We start from the raw sequence: 10,390 nt of genomic DNA, 5'->3' as shown, positions 1-10,390 counted from the left end.
ATCCATTGTTGTACAATTCTAATGTTCTGTGATTCTGATTTCTCTCTCTTCCTCTGTAGCTGCTGATTCCAATCTTGTTTAGGTTGACGCTGCGCCGAATACTATGGCATAATATGTTGAAAGAAGTCCTTAATTATGCAAGAGGGAAAGCCTCCAGTAACCCAGGTGGGTCCAGAAAGACTGATATTAATCACAGTCACTGAACAAACAGCTCCATTTAACCAATTTCACGGCAACTCTGATATATCACAATAATTGGTGTGGGTGGGATTTTGATATCGATGATTATTGGGCTCATGGCACATGTCCAGTTGTAAACATCGAGGTGAGGGAGAGACATAATTCTTTCTCTTCACAAACTCGATTATTCTGCTGTGTTTTGGAAATATAGGAATTGCTGGCCGTCTGTGTCTGATCACCAGGCCCTCTGCATCTTTTTGTTTTATTTATTTAGGTTTAACTTTGACTTTTGTCTGTCCAGCATTTAAGAACTTAGGTGGGTTTAGGCATTTTTGAGAGACACCTACGGAGCCATAGACGATGGAGATACAGTCCATTCCTTGTGTTCTTGCAGCCACGGCCTGGTCCTGTGGAGTGATGGTCAAACTCTCACAGAACCAGGACGCTTAATTTTACCTTTCACCAGTTATTGCTAGTGTCTCAGCAGGGGTGGAAGGCAGGAAATCTCTCCCCGGTTCTACACACTCTCTCTGTGATTTCTCTCTGAACTATCTTTTAATGTTCTTTCCTCCTGGATTGGAGAACTGCATGTCAGACAATCTGTTTCATGCATTTGTTTTTTGACCTTTGTGTGCTTATTGGATGATACCATATTGGAGCAGTTAGTGTATGGTAGTTAAATAAACTATTATTCTGCTAAGTCTTCGAACAGAATTAAGTTATTGCAAGTTCGTCTTCCTTTTGTTGTCTTTTACTGAAAGTCTTCGAATAAATTGTGTTTTGTTTAATGTCGAATATTTTGACCAAGTAAATTCTATCTCAAACACAGCACCTTAAATTTACCAGCGGAATGGGCCGAGCTGGAGGAGTGATAATCATGTCAAGAATTATATCGGTTACCCAATCCACCTCTAAGAACCAGCCCAGACACGTAAAAGCCCAGATGAGGTACCTCCTCAACATGAAGCGCTGCGTCGACCAGGCTAGTGTACTGCTCAGCAATCCGTTCAGGATCGAACACTGTTTAGAGCTCACAAGTTCACTACTTATGTGTCTAACAGTGCACTGATCTATAAATTTGGACTAAATGATCTGTTCAGCACAGGGCGCCGTGCAGAACACACAAAGGCATTGTTCTATAAACACGGACTGGATATCTGTGCAGCATGGGGAGCTGTGCAGTAAATAGGAGTGAATTTATCTTTTAATGTGGAGCAGTTACCTTCCCAGCATATGCAGCTGTGTGCACCAATCGCTGCATTGCTGTGTAACACTGTATTAGATCACTGCCCAGCGTGGGGAACCTTGCAGCTCATGCTGGAAGCGACAGGATGTGCAGCACCTCTCCATTTCCAGCTCCATATCTCCAATGTGGCATGACACAGGAGTGCTGTGTGTGTGAAACTCACTGCCAGAGAGAGATGGTGGGGGAATCAGTTTAAATACCAACAACTGGGAGGAGCTTTGTTAAAAGCGAGGGGAAGATTGAGAGAGAATTTCAGAGAATGATCTGATGGTAGGTTTAAAAATTGTGAAATGAGAACATTTTGATAGCATCTTGCAATATAAGCCACTGCTTCTAGGAATGATGGGGTGAGCAGGATATTTGTGTAAGTTATGACTATTGAGAATTTTGGATAAGCATTTGTCCTGCAGCGTTGTAACTGGGAGTAGGATCAGCAATTCAATCGACTCACTGGGCTGAATCTACAATAATTTGTCTCAGTGCCATTTTCATTGAGTGTGACAGAAGGAATATCTGCACGAGGCACAGCTAGTTTCCTGGTGTTATCTTATCGAACTCACCTCATTAACTACACACCCTACCTCATGGTGTCCCTATCATTCCACGCCAGCACGATTTTCCCATCCATTATGGCTGGAGGTGCTCACCATCACCCGGATGCCCCTGGATATTCAGTAATCCCTGGTTCTTCTGCCATCATGAAAAGGCCAATGGGCACAATGTTGAGTTTTCTCAGTTTGGAGCTGCCCTGCACAGTTTACCCGAGCATGGCAGATAAAAGGAAATTATACCACAGCTTGATGTTTTTGTCAGGTGTGTTCAAGATGGTTTCCTTGCTCAGTATGGAGACAGACCAACAAGGGGAGAGGCCATTTTGGATTTGGTGTTCGGCAACGAGCCAGGACAGGTGTCAGAACTAATGTTGGGAGAGCACTTTGTTGAAAGTGATCACAACTGCCTCACATGTAGCATAGTCTGCGAGAGTGAAAGGAGCAGTTTCCGAAGGAAGATATTTAATAAGGGAAAAGGAAATTATGATGCTATCAGACAGGAATTGGGAAGTACAGACTGGGAGCAATTGTTCCACAGAAAGGGCACAGCAGACATGTGGAGACTGCTTAAGGAGCAGTTGTTGCGAGTGATACACAAATTTGTTCCTCTGAGATGGTAAGAAGGGGTAAGATTAAGGAACCTTACATGACCAGAACAGAGAAACTTCTCGTCAAAAGGAAGCAGGCAGCGTACGGAAGATGGAGGAAGCAAGAATCTAACACAACTTTAGAGGATTACAGGCTTGCTAGAAAGGAGCTTATAAATGGACCGAGGTGAGCCATGATGGGGCACGAAAACGGCATGGCAAGAAGGATTAGGGAGAATCCCAAAGCATTTTTCTCAGACGTGAGGAATAAGAGAATAATCAGGGAGAAGGTAGGGCCGATCAGGGATAGCGTAGGGAACTTATGCATGGAGTCTGAGCAGATAGGGGAAGTCCTAAATGAGTTTTTTGCTTCAATTTTCACCAGGGAAAGGGAACTTGTTGTAAATGAAAACTTAGAGGAGCTGGTCTAGATCAAGATTAATGAAATTGATGTGTTCGAAATTTTGGAAAACATTCATATCGATACGTCCCCAGACCCAGATTTATCCTAGACAGCTCCGGGAAGCGAGAAAGGCGTTTGCTAAGCTACTGGTGAGGATATTTGCTTCCTCAGTCTCCACAGGAGTCGTACCGGAGGATTGGAAGGAGGCGAACGTTGTTCCTTATTTCAAGAAGGGTAATAGGGAAATCCCTGGCAATTACAGACCAGTCAATCTTACGTCTGCGGTCAGCAAAATTTGGAAAAAATTCTGAAGGATACGATTTATGACTATTTAGCAAAGCATTGTGTGATTAAAGCAGTAGGCATGGCTTTGTGAGGGGCAGGTCATGCCTCACAAATCTTATTGATTTCTTTGAGGAGGTGTCAAGACAGGTCGACGACAGTCGAGCAGTGGACGTGGTGCATGTGAACTTCAGCAAGGTATTTGATAGGGTTCCCCATGGAAGGCTCATTCATAATGTCAGGAAGTATGGGATACAGGGAGATTTGGTTATCTGGATTCAGAATTGGCTGGCTAGCAGAAGGCAGACAGTGGTTGTAGATGGAAAATATTCTGCTTGGAGAACAGTGTTGAGAGGGATCTCACAGGGCTATGTCCTTGGGCCTCTGCTCTTTGTAGTTTTTATAAATGACTTGGATGAGGAGGTTATGGGGTGGGTTAGTAACTTTGCTTATGACACAAAGATTGGAGGCGTCGTCAATAGTATAGAGGGCTACTGTAGGCTGCAACACGACATAGACAGGATGCAGAGCTGGGCTGAGAAATGGCAGATGGAGTTCAACATGGGTAAATGCGAAGTGATTCGTTTTGGAAGGTCAAATTCGAATCCTGAATATAGGATTAAATACAGGATTCTTGGCAGTGTGGAGGAACAGAGGGAGGTGGGTGCACAAGTGCATAGATCCCTCAAAGTTGCCACGCAAGTGGATAGGGTGTCAAGAAAGCATATGGTGTTTTGGCTTTCATTAAAAGTGGGATTGAGTTTAAGAGCCGCAAAGTTTTTCTGCAGCTCTACAAGTCCCTTGTGTGACCACACTTGGAGGATTGTGTCCAGTTGTGGACCCCCTACTATAGGAAAGATAAAGGGGCTTTGGAGAGGGTGCAAAGAAAGTTTACCAGGATGCTGCCTGGGCTGGAGGGCTTGCTTTATGAAGAAAGGTTGAACAAGCTTGGACCTTTCTCTCTGGAGACAAAGAGGAGAGAGGAGATCTGATCGAGGTGTACAAAATAATGAGAGGAATAGATAGTGTCAATCCCCAGAGACTTTTCCCCAGGGTAGGATTGACTAGTACGATAAGTCATAGTTTGAAGATATTAGGAGGAAGGTAAAAGGGAGACGTCAGAGGTAGGTTCTTTATGCAGAGAGTTATGATTGTATGGAATGCATTGTCAGCTCCGTTGGTGGAAGCAGAGTCATTGGGGACATTTAAGCGACTGATGAACATACACGTGGATAGCAGTGAGTTGAGGGGTGCATAGGTTAAATTACTATATTTTACATTAGGATTAAATCTCAGGACAACATCATGGCCTAAAGGGCCTGTTTTGTGCTGTACTGTTCTATGTTCTATTTGGTATATTTAAAACAGACACAGATAAGTTCTTGATTGACAAGGGGATCAAACATAACTGACATGAAGAGGGAAATGGGGTTGAAAATCTATCATTCGTGATCGAATGGCGGAGCAGACTTGATGGTCCGAATCGCTTCATTTCTGCTCGTATAGAGTTGTGGCCTAATAATATTTCGGTCCTGGATGGCACGGTGTCTCAGTGGTTTGCACTGATGCCTCACAGCTTCAGGGAACTGGGTTCGATTTCCTCTGGGTGTTCTAGTTTCCTGCCACAGTTCAAAGTTGTGCAGGTTAGGTGAACTGGCCATGCTGAATTGCCGATTGTGTTCAGGGATGTTGATGTTAGGTGCAATAGCCAAGGGTCTATGTACAGTATTAGGGTAGAGAATGGGATTGGTTTGCATACTCTTTGGAGGGTAAGTATAAACCTGTTGGGCTGAAGGGCCTGTTTCCACACTGTAGGAATTCTAAGAAAATGCAGGTTGCTGCAATGTTCCAATGAAGCGCAACCCAAGCTCGATTAACACCTCACTTTACACTTTGGTTCATTACAGTCTGTAGGAGTCAATATTCAATTCCATAAATTCACAGCCTGAACCCACTATGGCTGTTCTCCTTTTTCTGTACACTCTCCCTCCTGGGCTCCCTAAGCTCGTGTCTTGTTTTGTTCCATTCAACAGAGAAAATCAATTTATAATATTTACACATTTATTTACACCCATTATATACCTGTGTCTCTTTCACCACAATTTCAAGCCCATTTGTCTTTCACACTGGGCCTCCAAACACTCTTTCCCACCTCTGCCAAGATACTAAAGAGCTCACTTTCCAATCCTTTACACGTCTGAAGAAGATTTACACTGGACGTGAAACATTACCATTGTTTCCCTGTCTCTGCAGATGTTGCCAGACCCCTGAGTTCCTTGAAAAATGAAAAGTTACAGAATACATTTTCAATACAGCAAAGATCATTGGATACAGGAAATCTGAAACAAAAACAAAAATTATTGGATTTACTGCGTGCTTTGAGGAACAGTCAGAGAACCCGAAAGATTACCTCTGCTTTCACTGCATAGATGCTGTCAGACTTGTCAGTGCCTTCAGCAATTTCTGTTTTTGAACAAGTTTCAAACATGTGTGTCAAAGCTGCTCACACGCCCTGTCCAACATGGAGCGCCATACACTGGGAAGTGAATGATAACGCAAGGTATACAAATTCATTTGTTCTGAAACTACATAAGGCAGTCATCACCGACACTACAGAGCTCTTAATCATGGTCATGGAGAGAAACAGAGGGAAACACATTCACTTTAAACAGAAGATATCATTACCGGTGGGGAAAAGATTCAGGTGAAAACGTTAAATGCTTTTGAGGAATGCGATAAATTGGAGGCATGGCATCATGAAGATACCCAAACTGGATGAGAATTTTTCAAAAAGGAAACGTTCCCACATCAGAAACCGGGATAGGGCACTGTGTACAGGGGAGAAGGGTGATTGGGTCCCTGTGCGAATTGAGGACAGGCAGCAGAATTGTATTGCAGATATTGCAGCTCAAACTGGGCATTCATGTGTTGTTGTAAATCATAGCAGCTGTAGTAGCAGCAGCAGCAGTAGAATTATATCCAACCACAATGTACTCTCTCAGTCTACCATTACCATGCAGCCGATCACCGGTTCAGTGATGAATGTGGGTGAACATGCCACGGTCAGAACCGTGTGTACCTAAACCTGATGATAACCCATTCAAGCTACCGCACTTACTGCTTACATTAACAAACAGCAGATCTAATATTTGATAAAGAGGGCGCCATGACCCCAAGACTGTGACCACTTCTTTTATAACCAGCTATGAATTACTGCTGGCCTGTCTACTCTTACTCTCACCTGTTAGAAAAATCCTTGTTCCTTTTTTTAGAGACGGTTCAAGACCTTCCCTCCTGTTACCATTTTGTTTACATCATTGAAAAACTTACTGTACCTTCCCCTGTGAGGAATGATGCAAAACATGGGTGTAAATTGTCTGTCTGCTCCCTGTAGCCAATTCTTCAGTCACACCCTCCAATTGTCCTCAGTATACTTTCCTAATTAATTTCACCTAAGATCACACAATCATCTTGAACTTTTTTTATATGCTCGGAAAAGTTCGTGCTGCTTGTTTTTGTATTTCTTGCCAATTGACTATATTTTGTCTTTTCTCCCCTTTTCCTCGCTTTCTAGATTGATACAGTCATATCGCGCACAAACAGACCCATTGGTCCAACTTGTCCATGCTGGCCAGGTTTTCCAAACCAAACTAGACTCATCTGATTGCATTTTGTCCATATGCCTCTAAACTTTTCCCATTCATATGTTTGTCCTACTGAGTTTGAAATGTTGTAGCTGTACTTGCATCTCCCACTCTTCCTCTGACAGCTCATTCCATATACACACATCACCCACTGTGTGAAAACATTGATCCTTCGTCCATTTCAAATCTCCCCTCTTTCACCTTAAACCTCTGCTTTCTATGGTTGAACTCCCCCATCCCGTGGGAAAGACCTTGGCTATTCACTCTATTCATACCTCTCATGATTTTATAAACTTCCACAATATCACCCCTCAACCTCCGACACGCTATCTGACACTAACTTTACGAACAAGCATTTACAGATAAAGCACTGCAAATTTGAAACAGTATTCAAATGACAGGTAAATAACATTCAGCCCAAGCTTCATACTGTGATTTGCTTTTTCTTCATGTTATAATACTAAGGCAGCAGGAAACTGTTACGAGTACCAATAAGAGGTCAAACACCTGAATTGCTTTGTCCAAATGGGGTGATGATCTCTACAGTGAAAGCACATCACAGGCCTGAACCATATAAGAAGGGGAATCCTTGTACCACACGGTCAGCGTGCAGTTGCCTTTAGCAGAGTGAGATGAAGGCTCATTATATCTTTTGAAATTTGGATCGCAGTGTGAATTCAGTGCAAAGGGGAGAGATGTTTTCAATAAGGTTTACTCAAAGAAGGAAACTTTCCAGAGTGAGATATGTGGGAGGTGTAAAACAGCATGAATGGAGAGACCGAGCCACACTGAGACCAAAGGCAAAGTGGCAGCACTAAACGCAGCTTGATGCTACTGCAGAGGAGGTAGACTTGATCAAAGAGTTTCAGGTGAAGTGGGGAGGGACCATAATGTAGGAAATGTAATCTGTAATTTGAGAGGGAGAACCTGGAATCACAAAGGGGACACGAGCAGGGAAGAGGATGGAGCAGCAATGGCAGTAGTTTCTGGGGGGAGTTCAGGAAGCACAGCTGAAATTCATGTCTAGCATATGCTTCTGGTCCCTGAAATAGACATTATAAATCTGGCCCTCCACTAATGCTCATCAATTGTATCCTTGAGAGTCTTTGTCAACCATGTGTGCTTCATCTGCTTACTGAGTTCTTCTTTTGAACAGAAACAATAATTACTGAACGGTTTGGGATATCTGCTTGAATGTCTGCTCACGTATACTCACTGGCCTTCCTCTGGGTCTATTTTCACATACCGCTTCCGACCAGATGTGAGGCAGAAATCCTCAAATTAGATGCCTGGTTCTTTTCAATCATTCAGGGGGATCTTCTGCCTGTGGCTGAATACAAGATCAGTGAAGGCTGACTCCATTCTCCAAGTTTGTGCATCTCTGTTGTTTCTGTTTGACGATGCCACATTCCTGTGAGCTGCGTCTAATGTGACCTCATTTCCATCAAACCAGAAATCCCCCAAATCTGGTGGACAGGGCCTTCAGCTATGCCTGTCCCATCTCCCACGGTGTTGCCCTCAATCTGTCCCCTCCATCCCAGAACAATGATAGATTTCTCCTTGTCCACACTTTCTACTGCCAAGAATCCACATTCACATATTCATCTTACGCCATTTCCACCATCTCCAGCAGGACAGCATCATCAAACACGACTTCCCCTCCTGCCCACTGTCAGTATTTCACAGCGACCGTTCCCTCTGTGTCACCGACCATCACCCCGAACGTTTTCCCACTCCCCCATCGCACCATCCCATGCAATTACAGAAGCTGCAACACTTGTCCATTCATCTCTTCCCTCCTCACTGTCCAATGCCCCAAACATAGCTTCCAGGTGAAGCAGCATTTCACTTGTAACCTTTCAATCTGATCTACTGTCTTTGCTGCTCATAATGCAGTCTCTTTATATTGGCTAGACCAAATTAGGATTGATTTGAGGAACACACCCACTCTGTCTGTAGAAATAACTCTGACCTTCTCATTGCTTCCCATTTCAATAACCTACCTTGCTCTCATGCTAACATTGCAGCCCTGGGCTACGTTACAGCCTTTAGGAGTTAATATAGAATTTCACAATTTCACAGACTGTTATAACTGTTCTCCAATTTCCGTACAATCTCCCTCCTGGCCTACCTATGACCTTGGTTGTATCTTCTTCATCTTTAACTCAATAGAGAGAACCTCTTTCTCCCATTCACATCTTAATTTAAAGCTATTTCACATGATCTTCTTGTTCACCACTACTAAAAGCATGTTTATCTTTGGCCACGCCCTCTTTTACCCGTCAACCCACTCCCCACATCTGTCAAGGGATTATAAAGCTCATTTTTCAATCCTTTTTCAGTTCTGAAGCAGTGTCATACTGGAATTGAAACAGTAACTCTGTTTCTCTGTCTCTGCAGATGATACCAGACCTGTTGAGTTTCTCTAGAAATGAATAAGCTCAGAACAAGTTTTCAGTTAAACAAATTACTATGGATACTGGAAATGAAAATGCAAAAATTGCTGGAGAAAATGGGAGCTTTGTCGAAGGGTCACTGGTCCTGAAAGACTAACTCTGATTTCACTCCACAAGATGCTGCCAGACCTGCAGAGTTTCGTCAGCAATTTCTGGTTTTGAACAAGTTCCATAGACGTGTGTTAATGCTGCTCAAACGCTTTGCCTAACACGGAATGCACTGTGATGTGACCAATAATGCAAGGTGCACAGATTACTTGATCTGAAACTGCATAAAGCTGGTATCACTGACACTGCAGAGCTCTTAATCATGGTCAGGGAGAGAAACAGAGGGGAACACATTCACATCCAACACAGAAGATGGCATTGGGGGAATGGAAAAGATTCAGATGCATATGTTAAGGGGTTTGAGTAAAGTCACATACTGGAGGCGTGACACCAGGGGGAGACCCTCAGCAGAATCAGAATAGGAAAATGGAAGTGTTACCACATCAGAAACCAGGTTAAGACGTTGAGTACAGGGCTGATGGGTGAATAGGTCTTGGTGTGAACTGGGGGATAGTCAGTAGATTTGAATTGAACATATTGGAGCTCAAAGTCGGCATTCATGTGGTGCAGTAGAATCACAGCAGCAGCAGAATTGTATTCAACTACAATCTGTAACATTTTCGCCAGGATAATCCCTCAGTTTACCATTACCATCAAGCTGATCTATGGTTCAGTGATGAGTGCGGGTGAACATGATAGGGTCGGAACCATGTGTACCTAAACCTGATGACAATCCATTAAAGCTACCGCACTTGACTGGTTACGTTCAGCAGGACTAATATCTGATACAGAGGGCAAAATGATCCCATAACTAACAGATCATATCGAAGTAGTACAGTGCTGCCACATCCAGACATAAATGTCGATGGACTTTTAAACAACTTACTGGAGGAGAGGACTCCATAAATATCGCCATCCTATTTCACGGGACAGCTCTGTACATCAGTGTAAAAGACATGGTTGTATTATCTGCACCGTCCTCAGCCAGAAGTG

This window comes from Chiloscyllium punctatum, chromosome 31 (assembly GCF_047496795.1).
Source record: "Chiloscyllium punctatum isolate Juve2018m chromosome 31, sChiPun1.3, whole genome shotgun sequence".
NCBI lineage: Eukaryota > Metazoa > Chordata > Chondrichthyes > Orectolobiformes > Hemiscylliidae > Chiloscyllium > Chiloscyllium punctatum.
Note: the sequence above shows the minus strand (reverse complement) of the source record.